At 47.4% G+C, this 18,161-nt stretch overlaps 1 protein-coding gene across 1 annotated transcript in view; it reads left to right on the top strand.

Annotated features, from left to right (window-relative positions):
- Positions 1–18,161, top strand: part of LOC135570128 (NLR family CARD domain-containing protein 3-like) — a 60,021-nt gene that overhangs the window by 17,316 nt on the left and 24,544 nt on the right.

Here is an 18,161-nt window from a genome sequence, read left to right on the forward strand (position 1 = left end):
GTCTGAGGCAGGTGTTAGATTACTCAGCTGTTCTAGTGGTCTGAGACAGGTGTTAGATTACTCAGCTGTTCTAGTGGTCTGAGGCAGGTGTTAGATTACTCAGCTGTTCTAGTGGTCTGAGGCAGGTGTTAGATTACTCAGCTGTTCTAGTGGTCTGAGGCAGGTGTTAGATTACTCAGCTGTTCTAGTGGTCTGAGGCAGGTGTTAGATTACTCAGCTGTTCTAGTGGTCTGAGACAGGTGTTAGATTACTCAGCTGTTCTAGTGGTCTGAGGCAGGTGTTAGATTACTCAGCTGTTCTAGTGGTCTGAGGCAGGTGTTAGATTACTCAGCTGTTCTAGTGGTCTGAGGCAGGTGTTAGATTACTCAGCTGTTCTAGTGGTCTGAGGCAGGTGTTAGATTACTCAGCTGTTCTAGTGGTCTGAGGCAGGTGTTAGATTACTCAGCTGTTCTAGTGGTCTGAGGCAGGTGTTAGATTACTCAGCTGTTCTAGTGGTCTGAGGCAGGTGTTAGATTACTCAGCTGTTCTAGTGGTCTGAGGCAGGTGTTAGATTACTCAGCTGTTCTAGTGGTCTGAGGTCTGAGGCAGGTGTTAGATTACTCAGCTGTTCTAGTGGTCTGAGGCAGGTGTTAGATTACAGCTGTTCTAGTGGTCTGAGGCAGGTGTTAGATTACTCAGCTGTTCTAGTGGTCTGAGGCAGGTGTTAGATTACTCAGCTGTTCTAGTGGTCTGAGGCAGGTGTTAGATTACTCAGCTGTTCTAGTGGTCTGAGGCAGGTGTTAGATTACTCAGCTGTTCTAGTGGTCTGAGGCAGGTGTTAGATTACTCAGCTGTTCTAGTGGTCTGAGGCAGGTGTTAGATTACTCAGCTGTTCTAGTGGTCTGAGGCAGGTGTTAGATTACTCAGCTGTTCTAGTGGTCTGAGGCAGGTGTTAGATTACTCAGCTGTTCTAGTGGTCTGAGGCAGGTGTTAGATTACTCAGCTGTTCTAGTGGTCTGAGGCAGGTGTTAGATTACTCAGCTGTTCTAGTGGTCTGAGGCAGGTGTTAGATTACTCAGCTGTTCTAGTGGTCTGAGGCAGGTGTTAGATTACTCAGCTGTTCTAGTGGTCTGAGGCAGGTGTTAGATTACTCAGCTGTTCTAGTGGTCTGAGGCAGGTGTTAGATTACTCAGCTGTTCTAGTGGTCTGAGGCAGGTGTTAGATTACTCAGCTGTTCTAGTGGTCTGAGGCAGGTGTTAGATTACTCAGCTGTTCTAGTGGTCTGAGGCAGGTGTTAGATTACTCAGCTGTTCTAGTGGTCTGAGGCAGGTGTTAGATTACTCAGCTGTTCTAGTGGTCTGAGGCAGGTGTTAGATTACTCAGCTGTTCTAGTGGTCTGAGGCAGGTGTTAGATTACTCAGCTGTTCTAGTGGTCTGAGGCAGGTGTTAGATTACTCAGCTGTTCTAGTGGTCTGAGGCAGGTGTTAGATTACTCAGCTGTTCTAGTGGTCTGAGGCAGGTGTTAGATTACTCAGCTGTTCTAGTGGTCTGAGGCAGGTGTTAGATTACTCAGCTGTTCTAGTGGTCTGAGGCAGGTGTTAGATTACTCAGCTGTTCTAGTGGTCTGAGGCAGGTGTTAGTGGCTGTTCTGAGTGGTCTGAGGTGGTGTTAGATTACTCAGCTGTTCTAGTGGTCTGAGGCAGGTGTTAGATTACTCAGCTGTTCTAGTGGTCTGAGGCAGGTGTTAGATTACTCAGCTGTTCTAGTGGTCTGAGGCAGGTGTTAGATTACTCAGCTGTTCTAGTGGTCTGAGGCAGGTTTTGGATTAATCAGCTGTTCTAGTGGTCTGAGGCAGGTGTTAGATTACTCAGCTGTTCTAGTGGTCTGAGGCAGGTGTTAGATTACTCAGCTGTTCTAGTGGTCTGAGGCAGGTGTTAGATTACTCAGCTGTTCTAGTGGTCTGAGGCAGGTGTTAGATTACTCAGCTGTTCTAGTGGTCTGAGGCAGGTGTTAGATTACTCAGCTGTTCTAGTGGTCTGAGGCAGGTGTTAGATTACTCAGCTGTTCTAGTGGTCTGAGGCAGGTGTTAGATTACTCAGCTGTTCTAGTGGTCTGAGGCAGGTGTTAGATTACTCAGCTGTTCTAGTGGTCTGAGGCAGGTGTTAGATTACTCAGCTGTTCTAGTGGTCTGAGGCAGGTGTTAGATTACTCAGCTGTTCTAGTGGTCTGAGGCAGGTGTTAGATTACTCAGCTGTTCTAGTGGTCTGAGGCAGGTGTTAGATTACTCAGCTGTTCTAGTGGTCTGAGGCAGGTGTTAGATTACTCAGCTGTTCTAGTGGTCTGAGGCAGGTGTTAGATTAATCAGCTGTTCTAGTGGTCTGAGGTGTTAGATTACAGGTGTTAGATTACTCAGCTGTTCTAGTGGTCTGAGGCAGGTGTTAGATTACTCAGCTGTTCTAGTGGTCTGAGGCAGGTGTTAGATTACTCAGCTGTTCTAGTGGTCTGAGGCAGGTGTTAGATTACTCAGCTGTTCTAGTGGTCTGAGGCAGGTGTTAGATTACTCAGCTGTTCTAGTGGTCTGAGGCAGGTGTTAGATTACTCAGCTGTTCTAGTGGTCTGAGGCAGGTGTTAGATTACTCAGCTGTTCTAGTGGTCTGAGGCAGGTGTTAGATTACTCAGCTGTTCTAGTGGTCTGAGGCAGGTGTTAGATTACTCAGCTGTTCTAGTGGTCTGAGGCAGGTGTTAGATTACTCAGCTGTTCTAGTGGTCTGAGGCAGGTGTTAGATTACTCAGCTGTTCTAGTGGTCTGAGGCAGGTGTTAGATTACTCAGCTGTTCTAGTGGTCTGAGGCAGGTGTTAGATTACTCAGCTGTTCTAGTGGTCTGAGGCAGGTGTTAGATTACTCAGCTGTTCTAGTGGTCTGAGGCAGGTGTTAGATTACTCAGCTGTTCTAGTGGTCTGAGGCAGGTGTTAGATTACTCAGCTGTTCTAGTGGTCTGAGGCAGGTGTTAGATTACTCAGCTGTTCTAGTGGTCTGAGGCAGGTGTTAGATTACTCAGCTGTTCTAGTGGTCTGAGGCAGGTGTTAGATTACTCAGCTGTTCTAGTGGTCTGAGGCAGGTGTTAGATTACTCAGCTGTTCTAGTGGTCTGAGGCAGGTGTTAGATTACTCAGCTGTTCTAGTGGTCTGAGGCAGGTGTTAGATTACTCAGCTGTTCTAGTGGTCTGAGGCAGGTGTTAGATTACTCAGCTGTTCTAGTGGTCTGAGGCAGGTGTTACTCAGCTGTTCTATTCTGAGGCAGGTGGTAGATTACAGCTGTTCTAGTGGTCTGAGGCAGGTGTGATTACTCAGCTGTTCTAGTGGTCTGAGGCAGGTGTAGATTACTCAGCTGTTCTAGTGGTCTGAGGCAGGTGTTAGATTACTCAGCTGTTCTAGTGGTCTGAGGCAGGTGTTAGATTACTCAGCTGTTCTAGTGGTCTGAGGCAGGTGTTAGATTACTCAGCTGTTCTAGTGGTCTGAGGCAGGTGTTAGATTACTCAGCTGTTCTAGTGGTCTGAGGCAGGTGTTAGATTACTCAGCTGTTCTAGTGGTCTGAGGCAGGTGTTAGATTACTCAGCTGTTCTAGTGGTCTGAGGCAGGTGTTAGATTACTCAGCTGTTCTAGTGGTCTGAGGCAGGTGTTAGATTACTCAGCTGTTCTAGTGGTCTGAGGCAGGTGTTAGATTACTCAGCTGTTCTAGTGGTCTGAGGCAGGTGTTAGATTACTCAGCTGTTCTAGTGGTCTGAGGCAGGTGTTAGATTACTCAGCTGTTCTAGTGGTCTGAGGCAGGTGTTAGATTACTCAGCTGTTCTAGTGGTCTGAGGCAGGTGTTAGATTACTCAGCTGTTCTAGTGGTCTGAGGCAGGTGTTAGATTACTCAGCTGTTCTAGTGGTCTGAGGCAGGTGTTAGATTACTCAGCTGTTCTAGTGGTCTGAGGCAGGTGTTAGATTACTCAGCTGTTCTAGTGGTCTGAGGCAGGTGTTAGATTACTCAGCTGTTCTAGTGGTCTGAGGCAGGTGTTAGATTACTCAGCTGTTCTAGTGGTCTGAGGCAGGTGTTAGATTACTCAGCTGTTCTAGTGGTCTGAGGCAGGTGTTAGATTACTCAGCTGTTCTAGTGGTCTGAGGCAGGTGTTAGATTACTCAGCTGTTCTAGTGGTCTGAGGCAGGTGTTAGATTACTCAGCTGTTCTAGTGGTCTGAGGCAGGTGTTAGATTACTCAGCTGTTCTAGTGGTCTGAGGCAGGTGGTAGATTACTCAGCTGTTCTAGTGGTCTGAGGCAGGTGTTAGATTACTCAGCTCGTTCTAGTGGTCTGAGGCAGGTGTTAGATTACTCAGCTGTTCTAGTGGTCTGAGGCAGGTGTTAGATTACTCAGCTGTTCTAGTGGTCTGAGGCAGGTGTTAGATTACTCAGCTGTTCTAGTGGTCTGAGGCAGGTGTTAGATTACTCAGCTGTTCTAGTGGTCTGAGGCAGGTGTTAGATTACTCAGCTGTTCTAGTGGTCTGAGGCAGGTGTTAGATTACTCAGCTGTTCTAGTGGTCTGAGGCAGGTGTTAGATTACTCAGCTGTTCTAGTGGTCTGAGGCAGGTGTTAGATTACTCAGCTGTTCTAGTGGTCTGAGGCAGGTGTTAGATTACTCAGCTGTTCTAGTGGTCTGAGGCAGGTGTTAGATTACTCAGCTGTTCTAGTGGTCTGAGGCAGGTGTTAGATTACTCAGCTGTTCTAGTGGTCTGAGGCAGGTGTTAGATTACTCAGCTGTTCTAGTGGTCTGAGGCAGGTGTTAGATTACTCAGCTGTTCTAGTGGTCTGAGGCAGGTGTTAGATTACTCAGCTGTTCTAGTGGTCTGAGGCAGGTGTTAGATTACTCAGCTGTTCTAGTGGTCTGAGGCAGGTGTTAGATTACTCAGCTGTTCTAGTGGTCTGAGGCAGGTGTTAGATTACTCAGCTGTTCTAGTGGTCTGAGGCAGGTGTTAGATTACTCAGCTGTTCTAGTGGTCTGAGGCAGGTGTTAGATTACTCAGCTGTTCTAGTGGTCTGAGGCAGGTGTTAGATTACTCAGCTGTTCTAGTGGTCTGAGGCAGGTGTTAGATTACTCAGCTGTTCTAGTGGTCTGAGGTGTTAGATTACTCAGGTGTTGTTAGATTACTCAGCTGTTCTAGTGGTCTGAGGCAGGTGTTAGATTACTCAGCTGTTCTAGTGGTCTGAGGCAGGTGTTAGATTACTCAGCTGTTCTAGTGGTCTGAGGCAGGTGTTAGATTACTCAGCTGTTCTAGTGGTCTGAGGCAGGTGTTAGATTACTCAGCTGTTCTAGTGGTCTGAGGCAGGTGTTAGATTACTCAGCTGTTCTAGTGGTCTGAGGCAGGTGTTAGATTACTCAGCTGTTCTAGTGGTCTGAGGCAGGTGTTAGATTACTCAGCTGTTCTAGTGGTCTGAGGCAGGTGTTAGATTACTCAGCTGTTCTAGTGGTCTGAGGCAGGTGTTAGATTACTCAGCTGTTCTAGTGGTCTGAGGCAGGTGTTAGATTACTCAGCTGTTCTAGTGGTCTGAGGCAGGTGTTAGATTACTCAGCTGTTCTAGTGGTCTGAGGCAGGTGTTAGATTACTCAGCTGTTCTAGTGGTCTGAGGCAGGTGTTAGATTACTCAGCTGTTCTAGTGGTCTGAGGCAGGTGTTAGATTACTCAGCTGTTCTAGTGGTCTGAGGCAGGTGTTAGATTACTCAGCTGTTCTAGTGGTCTGAGGCAGGTGTTAGATTACTCAGCTGTTCTAGTGGTCTGAGGCAGGTGTTAGATTACTCAGCTGTTCTAGTGGTCTGAGGCAGGTGTTAGATTACTCAGCTGTTCTAGTGGTCTGAGGCAGGTGTTAGATTACTCAGCTGTTCTAGTGGTCTGAGGCAGGTGTTAGATTACTCAGCTGTTCTAGTGGTCTGAGGCAGGTGTTAGATTACTCAGCTGTTCTAGTGGTCTGAGGCAGGTGTTAGATTACTCAGCTGTTCTAGTGGTCTGAGTGGTCTGCTGTTCTAGTGGTCTGAGGTGTTAGATTACTCAGCTGTTCTAGTGGTCTGAGGCAGGTGTTAGATTACTCAGCTGTTCTAGTGGTCTGAGGCAGGTGTTAGATTACTCAGCTGTTCTAGTGGTCTGAGGCAGGTGTTAGATTACTCAGCTGTTCTAGTGGTCTGAGGCAGGTGTTAGATTACTCAGCTGTTCTAGTGGTCTGAGGCAGGTGTTAGATTACTCAGCTGTTCTAGTGGTCTGAGGCAGGTGTTAGATTACTCAGCTGTTCTAGTGGTCTGAGGCAGGTGTTAGATTACTCAGCTGTTCTAGTGGTCTGAGGCAGGTGTTAGATTACTCAGCTGTTCTAGTGGTCTGAGGCAGGTGTTAGATTACTCAGCTGTTCTAGTGGTCTGAGGCAGGTGTTAGATTACTCAGCTGTTCTAGTGGTCTGAGGCAGGTGGTAGATTACTCAGCTGTTCTAGTGGTCTGAGGCAGGTGTTAGATTACTCAGCTGTTCTAGTGGTCTGAGGCAGGTGTTAGATTACTCAGCTGTTCTAGTGGTCTGAGGCAGGTGTTAGATTACTCAGCTGTTCTAGTGGTCTGAGGCAGGTGTTAGATTACTCAGCTGTTCTAGTGGTCTGAGGCAGGTGTTAGATTACTCAGCTGTTCTAGTGGTCTGAGGCAGGTGTTAGATTACTCAGCTGTTCTAGTGGTCTGAGGCAGGTGTTAGATTACTCAGCTGTTCTAGTGGTCTGAGGCAGGTGTTAGATTACTCAGCTGTTCTAGTGGTCTGAGGCAGGTGTTAGTGGTCTGAGGCAGGTGTTAGATTACTCAGCTGTTCTAGTGGTCTGAGGCAGGTGTTAGATTACTCAGCTGTTCTAGTGGTCTGAGGCAGGTGTTAGATTCTCTCAGCTGTTCTAGTGGTCTGAGGCAGGTGTTAGATTACTCAGCTGTTCTAGTGGTCTGAGGCAGGTGTTAGATTACTCAGCTGTTCTAGTGGTCTGAGGCAGGTGTTAGATTACTCAGCTGTTCTAGTGGTCTGAGGCAGGTGTTAGATTACTCAGCTGTTCTAGTGGTCTGAGGCAGGTGTTAGATTACTCAGCTGTTCTAGTGGTCTGAGGCAGGTGTTAGATTACTCAGCTGTTCTAGTGGTCTGAGGCAGGTGTTAGATTACTCAGCTGTTCTAGTGGTCTGAGGCAGGTGTTAGATTACTCAGCTGTTCTAGTGGTCTGAGGCAGGTGTTAGATTACTCAGCTGTTCTAGTGGTCTGAGGCAGGTGTTAGATTACTCAGCTGTTCTAGTGGTCTGAGGCAGGTGTTAGATTACTCAGCTGTTCTAGTGGTCTGAGGCAGGTGTTAGATTACTCAGCTGTTCTAGTGGTCTGAGGCAGGTGTTAGATTACTCAGCTGTTCTAGTGGTCTGAGTCAGGTGTTAGATTACTCAGCTGTTCTAGTGGTCTGAGGCAGGTGTAGATTACTCAGCTGTTCTAGTGGTCTGAGGCAGGTGTTAGATTACTCAGCTGTTCTAGTGGTCTGAGGCAGGTGTTAGATTACTCAGCTGTTCTAGTGGTCTGAGGCAGGTGTTAGATTACTCAGCTGTTCTAGTGGTCTGAGGCAGGTGTTAGATTACTCAGCTGTTCTAGTGGTCTGAGGCAGGTGTTAGATTACTCAGCTGTTCTAGTGGTCTGAGGCAGGTGTTAGATTACTCAGCTGTTCTAGTGGTCTGAGGCAGGTGTTAGATTACTCAGCTGTTCTAGTGGTCTGAGGCAGGTGTTAGATTACTCAGCTGTTCTAGTGGTCTGAGGCAGGTGTTAGATTACTCAGCTGTTCTAGTGGTCTGAGGCAGGTGTTAGATTACTCAGCTGTTCTAGTGGTCTGAGGCAGGTGTTAGATTACTCAGCTGTTCTAGTGGTCTGAGGCAGGTGTTAGATTACTCAGCTGTTCTAGTGGTCTGAGGCAGGTGTTAGATTACTCAGCTGTTCTAGTGGTCTGAGGCAGGTGTTAGATTACTCAGCTGTTCTAGTGGTCTGAGGTGTTAGATTACAGCTGTGTGGTCTGAGGCAGGTGTTAGATTACTCAGCTGTTCTAGTGGTCTGAGGCAGGTGTTAGATTACTCAGCTGTTCTAGTGGTCTGAGGCAGGTGTTAGATTACTCAGCTGTTCTAGTGGTCTGAGGGCAGGTGTTAGATTACTCAGCTGTTCTAGTGGTCTGAGGCAGGTGTTAGATTACTCAGCTGTTCTAGTGGTCTGAGGCAGGTGTTAGATTACTCAGCTGTTCTAGTGGTCTGAGGCAGGTGTTAGATTACTCAGCTGTTCTAGTGGTCTGAGGCAGGTGTTAGATTACTCAGCTGTTCTAGTGGTCTGAGGCAGGTGTTAGATTACTCAGCTGTTCTAGTGGTCTGAGGCAGGTGTTAGATTACTCAGCTGTTCTAGTGGTCTGAGGCAGGTGTTAGATTACTCAGCTGTTCTAGTGGTCTGAGGCAGGTGTTAGATTACTCAGCTGTTCTAGTGGTCTGAGGCAGGTGTTAGATTACTCAGCTGTTCTAGTGGTCTGAGGCAGGTGTTAGATTACTCAGCTGTTCTAGTGGTCTGAGGCAGGTGTTAGATTACTCAGCTGTTCTAGTGGTCTGAGGCAGGTGTTAGATTACTCAGCTGTTCTAGTGGTCTGAGGCAGGTGTTAGATTACTCAGCTGTTCTAGTGGTCTGAGGCAGGTGTTAGATTACTCAGCTGTTCTAGTGGTCTGAGGCAGGTGTTAGATTACTCAGCTGTTCTAGTGGTCTGAGGCAGGTGTTAGATTACTCAGCTGTTCTAGTGGTCTGAGGCAGGTGTTAGATTACTCAGCTGTTCTAGTGGTCTGAGGCAGGTGTTAGATTACTCAGCTGTTCTAGTGGTCTGAGGCAGGTGTTAGATTACTCAGCTGTTCTAGTGGTCTGAGGCAGGTGTTAGAGCTGTTCTACTGAGCTGTTCTGTTCTGGTCTGAGGCAGGTGTTAGATTACTCAGCTGTTCTAGTGGTCTGAGGCAGGTGTTAGATTACTCAGCTGTTCTAGTGGTCTGAGGCAGGTGTTAGATTACTCAGCTGTTCTAGTGGTCTGAGGCAGGTGTTAGATTACTCAGCTGTTCTAGTGGTCTGAGGCAGGTGTTCTGAGATTACTCAGCTGTTCTAGTGGTCTGAGGCAGGTGTTAGATTACTCAGCTGTTCTAGTGGTCTGAGGCAGGTGTTAGATTACTCAGCTGTTCTAGTGGTCTGAGGCAGGTGTTAGATTACTCAGCTGTTCTAGTGGTCTGAGGCAGGTGTTAGATTACTCAGCTGTTCTAGTGGTCTGAGGCAGGTGTTAGATTACTCAGCTGTTCTAGTGGTCTGAGGCAGGTGTTAGATTACTCAGCTGTTCTAGTGGTCTGAGGCAGGTGTTAGATTACTCAGCTGTTCTAGTGGTCTGAGGCAGGTGTTAGATTACTCAGCTGTTCTAGTGGTCTGAGGCAGGTGTTAGATTACTCAGCTGTTCTAGTGGTCTGAGGCAGGTGTTAGATTACTCAGCTGTTCTAGTGGTCTGAGGCAGGTGTTAGATTACTCAGCTGTTCTAGTGGTCTGAGGCAGGTGTTAGATTACTCAGCTGTTCTAGTGGTCTGAGGCAGGTGTTAGATTACTCAGCTGTTCTAGTGGTCTGAGGCAGGTGTTAGATTACTCAGCTGTTCTAGTGGTCTGAGGCAGGTGTTAGATTACTCAGCTGTTCTAGTGGTCTGAGGCAGGTGTTAGATTACTCAGCTGTTCTAGTGGTCTGAGGCAGGTGGTAGATTACTCAGCTGTTCTAGTGGTCTGAGGCAGGTGGTAGATTACTCAGCTGTTCTAGTGGTCTGAGGCAGGTGTTAGATTACTCAGCTGTTCTAGTGGTCTGAGGCAGGTGTTAGATTACTCAGCTGTTCTAGTGGTCTGAGGCAGGTGTTAGATTACTCAGCTGTTCTAGTGGTCTGAGGCAGGTGTTAGATTACTCAGCTGTTCTAGTGGTCTGAGGCAGGTGTTAGATTACTCAGCTGTTCTAGTGGTCTGAGGCAGGTGTTAGATTACTCAGCTGTTCTAGTGGTCTGAGGCAGGTGTTAGATTACTCAGCTGTTCTAGTGGTCTGAGGCAGGTGTTAGATTACTCAGCTGTTCTAGTGGTCTGAGGCAGGTGTTAGATTACTCAGCTGTTCTAGTGGTCTGAGGCAGGTGTTAGATTACTCAGCTGTTCTAGTGGTCTGAGGCAGGTGTTAGATTACTCAGCTGTTCTAGTGGTCTGAGGCAGGTGTTAGATTACTCAGCTGTTCTAGTGGTCTGAGGCAGGTGTTAGATTACTCAGCTGTTCTAGTGGTCTGAGGCAGGTGTTAGATTACTCAGCTGTTCTAGTGGTCTGAGGCAGGTGTTAGATTACTCAGCTGTTCTAGTGGTCTGAGGCAGGTGTTAGATTACTCAGCTGTTCTAGTGGTCTGAGGCAGGTGGTAGATTACTCAGCTGTTCTAGTGGTCTGAGGCAGGTGTTAGATTACTCAGCTGTTCTAGTGGTCTGAGGCAGGTGTTAGATTACTCAGCTGTTCTAGTGGTCTGAGGCAGGTGTTAGATTACTCAGCTGTTCTAGTGGTCTGAGGCAGGTGTTAGATTACTCAGCTGTTCTAGTGGTCTGAGGCAGGTGTTAGATTACTCAGCTGTTCTAGTGGTCTGAGGCAGGTGTTAGATTACTCAGCTGTTCTAGTGGTCTGAGGCAGGTGTTAGATTACTCAGCTGTTCTAGTGGTCTGAGGCAGGTGTTAGATTACTCAGCTGTTCTAGTGGTCTGAGGCAGGTGTTAGATTACTCAGCTGTTCTAGTGGTCTGAGGCAGGTGTTAGATTACTCAGCTGTTCTAGTGGTCTGAGGCAGGTGTTAGATTACTCAGCTGTTCTAGTGGTCTGAGGCAGGTGTTAGATTACTCAGCTGTTCTAGTGGTCTGAGGCAGGTGTTAGATTACTCAGCTGTTCTAGTGGTCTGAGGCAGGTGTTAGATTACTCAGCTGTTCTAGTGGTCTGAGGCAGGTGTTAGATTACTCAGCTGTTCTAGTGGTCTGAGGCAGGTGTTAGATTACTCAGCTGTTCTAGTGGTCTGAGGCAGGTGTTAGATTACTCAGCTGTTCTAGTGGTCTGAGGCAGGTGTTAGATTACTCAGCTGTTCTAGTGGTCTGAGGCAGGTGTTAGATTACTCAGCTGTTCTAGTGGTCTGAGGCAGGTGTTAGATTACTCAGCTGTTCTAGTGGTCTGAGGCAGGTGTTAGATTACTCAGCTGTTCTAGTGGTCTGAGGCAGGTGTTAGATTACTCAGCTGTTCTAGTGGTCTGAGGCAGGTGTTAGATTACTCAGCTGTTCTAGTGGTCTGAGGCAGGTGTTAGATTACTCAGCTGTTCTAGTGGTCTGAGGCAGGTGTTAGATTACTCAGCTGTTCTAGTGGTCTGAGGCAGGTGTTAGATTACTCAGCTGTTCTAGTGGTCTGAGGCAGGTGTTAGATTACTCAGCTGTTCTAGTGGTCTGAGGCAGGTGTTAGATTACTCAGCTGTTCTAGTGGTCTGAGGCAGGTGTTAGATTACTCAGCTGTTCTAGTGGTCTGAGGCAGGTGTTAGATTACTCAGCTGTTCTAGTGGTCTGAGGCAGGTGTTAGATTACTCAGCTGTTCTAGTGGTCTGAGGCAGGTGTTAGATTACTCAGCTGTTCTAGTGGTCTGAGGCAGGTGTTAGATTACTCAGCTGTTCTAGTGGTCTGAGGCAGGTGTTAGATTACTCAGCTGTTCTAGTGGTCTGAGGCAGGTGTTAGATTACTCAGCTGTTCTAGTGGTCTGAGGCAGGTGTTAGATTACTCAGCTGTTCTAGTGGTCTGAGGCAGGTGTTAGATTACTCAGCTGTTCTAGTGGTCTGAGGCAGGTGTTAGATTACTCAGCTGTTCTAGTGGTCTGAGGCAGGTGTTAGATTACTCAGCTGTTCTAGTGGTCTGAGGCAGGTGTTAGATTACTCAGCTGTTCTAGTGGTCTGAGGCAGGTGTTAGATTACTCAGCTGTTCTAGTGGTCTGAGGCAGGTGTTAGATTACTCAGCTGTTCTAGTGGTCTGAGGCAGGTGTTAGATTACTCAGCTGTTCTAGTGGTCTGAGGCAGGTGTTAGATTACTCAGCTGTTCTAGTGGTCTGAGGCAGGTGTTAGATTACTCAGCTGTTCTAGTGGTCTGAGGCAGGTGTTAGATTACTCAGCTGTTCTAGTGGTCTGAGGCAGGTGTTAGATTACTCAGCTGTTCTAGTGGTCTGAGGCAGGTGTTAGATTACTCAGCTGTTCTAGTGGTCTGAGGCAGGTGTTAGATTACTCAGCTGTTCTAGTGGTCTGAGGCAGGTGTTAGATTACTCAGCTGTTCTAGTGGTGGTCTGAGGCAGGTGTCTGAGTGGTCTGAGGGTGTTAGATTACTCAGCTGTTCTAGTGGTCTGAGGCAGGTGTTAGATTACTCAGCTGTTCTAGTGGTCTGAGGCAGGTGTTAGATTACTCAGCTGTTCTAGTGGTCTGAGGCAGGTGTTAGATTACTCAGCTGTTCTAGTGGTCTGAGGCAGGTGTTAGATTACTCAGCTGTTCTAGTGGTCTGAGGCAGGTGTTAGATTACTCAGCTGTTCTAGTGGTCTGAGGCAGGTGTTAGATTACTCAGCTGTTCTAGTGGTCTGAGGCAGGTGTTAGATTACTCAGCTGTTCTAGTGGTCTGAGGCAGGTGTTAGATTACTCAGCTGTTCTAGTGGTCTGAGGCAGGTGTTAGATTACTCAGCTGTTCTAGTGGTCTGAGGCAGGTGTTAGATTACTCAGCTGTTCTAGTGGTCTGAGGCAGGTGTTAGATTACTCAGCTGTTCTAGTGGTCTGAGGCAGGTGTTAGATTACTCAGCTGTTCTAGTGGTCTGAGGCAGGTGTTAGATTACTCAGCTGTTCTAGTGGTCTGAGGCAGGTGTTAGATTACTCAGCTGTTCTAGTGGTCTGAGGCAGGTGTTAGATTACTGTTCAGCTGTTCTGTTCTAGTGGTCTGAGGCAGGTGTTAGATTACTCAGCTGTTCTAGTGGTCTGAGGCAGGTGTTAGATTACTCAGCTGTTCTAGTGGTCTGAGGCAGGTGTTAGATTACTCAGCTGTTCTAGTGGTCTGAGGCAGGTGTTAGATTACTCAGCTGTTCTAGTGGTCTGAGGCAGGTGTTAGATTACTCAGCTGTTCTAGTGGTCTGAGGCAGGTGTTAGATTACTCAGCTGTTCTAGTGGTCTGAGGCAGGTGTTAGATTACTCAGCTGTTCTAGTGGTCTGAGGCAGGTGTTAGATTACTCAGCTGTTCTAGTGGTCTGAGGCAGGTGTTAGATTACTCAGCTGTTCTAGTGGTCTGAGGCAGGTGTTAGATTACTCAGCTGTTCTAGTGGTCTGAGGCAGGTGTTAGATTACTCAGCTGTTCTAGTGGTCTGAGGCAGGTGTTAGATTACTCAGCTGTTCTAGTGGTCTGAGGCAGGTGTTAGATTACTCAGCTGTTCTAGTGGTCTGAGGCAGGTGTTAGATTACTCAGCTGTTCTAGTGGTCTGAGGCAGGTGTGGTTACTCAGCTGTTCTAGTGGTCTGAGGCAGGTGTTAGATTACTCAGCTGTTCTAGTGGTCTGAGGCAGGTGTTAGATTACTCAGCTGTTCTAGTGGTCTGAGGCAGGTGTTAGATTACTCAGCTGTTCTAGTGGTCTGAGGCAGGTGTTAGATTACTCAGCTGTTCTAGTGGTCTGAGGCAGGTGTTAGATTACTCAGCTGTTCTAGTGGTCTGAGGCAGGTGTTAGATTACTCAGCTGTTCTAGTGGTCTGAGGCAGGTGTTAGATTACTCAGCTGTTCTAGTGGTCTGAGGCAGGTGTTAGATTACTCAGCTGTTCTAGTGGTCTGAGGCAGGTGTTAGATTACTCAGCTGTTCTAGTGGTCTGAGGCAGGTGTTAGATTACTCAGCTGTTCTAGTGGTCTGAGGCAGGTGTTAGATTACTCAGCTGTTCTAGTGGTCTGAGGCAGGTGTTAGATTACTCAGCTGTTCTAGTGGTCTGAGGCAGGTGTTAGATTACTCAGCTGTTCTAGTGGTCTGAGGCAGGTGTTAGATTACTCAGCTGTTCTAGTGGTCTGAGGCAGGTGGTAGATTACTCAGCTGTTCTAGTGGTCTGAGGCAGGTGTTAGATTACTCAGCTGTTCTAGTGGTCTGAGGCAGGTGTTAGATTACTCAGCTGTTCTAGTGGTCTGAGGCAGGTGTTAGATTACTCAGCTGTTCTAGTGGTCTGAGGCAGGTGTTAGATTACTCAGCTGTTCTAGTGGTCTGAGGCAGGTGTTAGATTACTCAGCTGTTCTAGTGGTCTGAGGCAGGTGTTAGATTACTCAGCTGTTCTAGTGGTCTGAGGCAGGTGTTAGATTACTCAGCTGTTCTAGTGGTCTGAGGCAGGTGTTAGATTACTCAGCTGTTCTAGTGGTCTGAGGCAGGTGTTAGATTACTCAGCTGTTCTAGTGGTCTGAGGCAGGTGTTAGATTACTCAGCTGTTCTAGTGGTCTGAGGCAGGTGTTAGATTACTCAGCTGTTCTAGTGGTCTGAGGCAGGTGTTAGATTACTCAGCTGTTCTAGTGGTCTGAGGCAGGTGTTAGATTACTCAGCTGTTCTAGTGGTCTGAGGCAGGTGTTAGATTACTCAGCTGTTCTAGTGGTCTGAGGCAGGTGTTAGATTACTCAGCTGTTCTAGTGGTCTGAGGCAGGTGTTAGATTACTCAGCTGTTCTAGTGGTCTGAGGCAGGTGTTAGATTACTCAGCTGTTCTAGTGGTCTGAGGCAGGTGTTAGATTACTCAGCTGTTCTAGTGGTCTGAGGCAGGTGTTAGATTACTCAGCTGTTCTAGTGGTCTGAGGCAGGTGTTAGATTACTCAGCTGTTCTAGTGGTCTGAGGCAGGTGTTAGATTACTCAGCTGTTCTAGTGGTCTGAGGCAGGTGTTAGATTACTCAGCTGTTCTAGTGGTCTGAGGCAGGTGTTAGATTACTCAGCTGTTCTAGTGGTCTGAGGCAGGTGTTAGATTACTCAGCTGTTCTAGTGGTCTGAGGCAGGTGTTAGATTACTCAGCTGTTCTAGTGGTCTGAGGCAGGTGTTAGATTACTCAGCTGTTCTAGTGGTCTGAGGCAGGTGTTAGATTACTCAGCTGTTCTAGTGGTCTGAGGCAGGTGTTAGATTACTCAGCTGTTCTAGTGGTCTGAGGCAGGTGTTAGATTACTCAGCTGTTCTAGTGGTCTGAGGCAGGTGTTAGATTACTCAGCTGTTCTAGTGGTCTGAGGCAGGTGTTAGATTACTCAGCTGTTCTAGTGGTCTGAGGCAGGTGTTAGATTACTCAGCTGTTCTAGTGGTCTGAGGCAGGTGTTAGATTACTCAGCTGTTCTAGTGGTCTGAGGCAGGTGTTAGATTACTCAGCTGTTCTAGTGGTCTGAGGCAGGTGTTAGATTACTCAGCTGTTCTAGTGGTCTGAGGCAGGTGTTAGATTACTCAGCTGTTCTAGTGGTCTGAGGCAGGTGTTAGATTACTCAGCTGTTCTAGTGGTCTGAGGCAGGTGTTAGATTACTCAGCTGTTCTAGTGGTCTGAGGCAGGTGTTAGATTACTCAGCTGTTCTAGTGGTCTGAGGCAGGTGTTAGATTACTCAGCTGTTCTAGTGGTCTGAGGCAGGTGTTAGATTACTCAGCTGTTCTAGTGGTCTGAGGCAGGTGTTAGATTACTCAGCTGTTCTAGTGGTCTGAGGCAGGTGTTAGATTACTCAGCTGTTCTAGTGGTCTGAGGCAGGTGTTAGATTACTCAGCTGTTCTAGTGGTCTGAGGCAGGTGTTAGATTACTCAGCTGTTCTAGTGGTCTGAGGCAGGTGTTAGATTACTCAGCTGTTCTAGTGGTCTGAGGCAGGTGTTAGATTACTCAGCTGTTCTAGTGGTCTGAGGCAGGTGTTAGATTACTCAGCTGTTCTAGTGGTCTGAGGCAGGTGTTAGATTACTCAGCTGTTCTAGTGGTCTGAGGTTCTAGGTCTGAGGCAGGTGTTAGATTACTCAGCTGTTCTAGTGGTCTGAGCTGTTCTAGGTGTTAGATTACTCAGCTGTTCTAGTGGTCTGAGGCAGGTGTTAGATTACTCAGCTGTTCTAGTGGTCTGAGGCAGGTGTTAGATTACTCAGCTGTTCTAGTGGTCTGAGGCAGGTGTTAGATTACTCAGCTGTTCTAGTGGTCTGAGGCAGGTGTTAGATTACTCAGCTGTTCTAGTGGTCTGAGGCAGGTGTTAGATTACTCAGCTGTTCTAGTGGTCTGAGGCAGGTGTTAGATTACTCAGCTGTTCTAGTGGTCTGAGGCAGGTGTTAGATTACTCAGCTGTTCTAGTGGTCTGAGGCAGGTGTTAGATTACTCAGCTGTTCTAGTGGTCTGAGGCAGGTGTTAGATTACTCAGCTGTTCTAGTGGTCTGAGGCAGGTGTTAGATTACTCAGCTGTTCTAGTGGTCTGAGGCAGGTGGTAGATTACTCAGCTGTTCTAGTGGTCTGAGGCAGGTGTTAGATTACTCAGCTGTTCTAGTGGTCTGAGGCAGGTGTTAGATTACTCAGCTGTTCTAGTGGTCTGAGGCAGGTGTTAGATTACTCAGCTGTTCTAGTGGTCTGAGGCAGGTGTTAGATTACTCAGCTGTTCTAGTGGTCTGAGGCAGGTGTTAGATTACTCAGCTGTTCTAGTGGTCTGAGGCAGGTGTTAGATTACTCAGCTGTTCTAGTGGTCTGAGGCAGGTGTTAGATTACTCAGCTGTTCTAGTGGTCTGAGGCAGGTGTTAGATTACTCAGCTGTTCTAGTGGTCTGAGGCAGGTGTTAGATTACTCAGCTGTTCTAGTGGTCTGAGGCAGGTGTTAGATTACTCAGCTGTTCTAGTGGTCTGAGGCAGGTGTTAGATTACTCAGCTGTTCTAGTGGTCTGAGTGGTCTGAGGCAGGTGTTAGATTACTCAGCTGTTCTAGTGGTCTGAGGCAGGTGTTAGATTACTCAGCTGTTCTAGTGGTCTGAGGCAGGTGTTAGATTACTCAGCTGTTCTAGTGGTCTGAGGCAGGTGTTAGATTACTCAGCTGTTCTAGTGGTCTGAGGCAGGTGGTAGATTACTCAGCTGTTCTAGTGGTCTGAGGCAGGTGTTAGATTACTCAGCTGTTCTAGTGGTCTGAGGCAGGTGTTAGGTTACTCAGCTGTTCTAGTGGTCTGAGGTTAGGTGTTCTAGTGGTTACTCAGCTGTTCTAGTGGTCTGAGGCAGGTGTTAGATTACTCAGCTGTTCTAGTGGTCTGAGTTGTTAGATTACTCAGCTGTTCTAGTGGTCTGAGGCAGGTGTTAAATTACTCAACTGTTCTAGTGGTCTGAGGCAGGTGTTAGATTACTCAGCTGTTCTAGTGGTCTGAGGCAGGTGTTAGATTACTCAGCTGTTCTAGTGGTCTGAGGCAGGTGTTAGATTACTCAGCTGTTCTAGTGGTCTGAGGCAGGTGTTAGATTACTCAGCTGTTCTAGTGGTCTGAGGCAGGTGTTAGATTACTCAGCTGTTCTAGTGGTCTGAGGCAGGTGTTAGATTACTCAGCTGTTCTAGTGGTCTGAGGCAGGTGTTAGATTACTCAGCTGTCAGTGGTCTGTTCTAGTGGTCTGAGGCAGGTGTTAGATTACTCAGCTGTTCTAGTGGTCTGAGGCAGGTGTTAGATTACTCAGCTGTTCTAGTGGTCTGAGGCAGGTGTTAGATTACTCAGCTGTTCTAGTGGTCTGAGGCAGGTGTTAGATTACTCAGCTGTTCTAGTGGTCTGAGGCAGGTGTTAGATTACTCAGCTGTTCTAGTGGTCTGAGGCAGGTGTTAGATTACTCAGCTGTTCTAGTGGTCTGAGGCAGGTGTTAGATTACTCAGCTGTTCTAGTGGTCTGAGGCAGGTGTTAGATTACTCAGCTGTTCTAGTGGTCTGAGGCAGGTGTTAGATTACTCAGCTGTTCTAGTGGTCTGAGGCAGGTGGTAGATTACTCAGCTGTTCTAGTGGTCTGAGGCAGGTGTTAGATTACTCAGCTGTTCTAGTGGTCTGAGGCAGGTGTTAGATTACTCAGCTGTTCTAGTGGTCTGAGGCAGGTGTTAGATTACTCA

Source organism: Oncorhynchus nerka, unplaced genomic scaffold (assembly GCF_034236695.1).
Source record: "Oncorhynchus nerka isolate Pitt River unplaced genomic scaffold, Oner_Uvic_2.0 unplaced_scaffold_1088, whole genome shotgun sequence".
NCBI classification, from domain to species: domain Eukaryota; kingdom Metazoa; phylum Chordata; class Actinopteri; order Salmoniformes; family Salmonidae; genus Oncorhynchus; species Oncorhynchus nerka.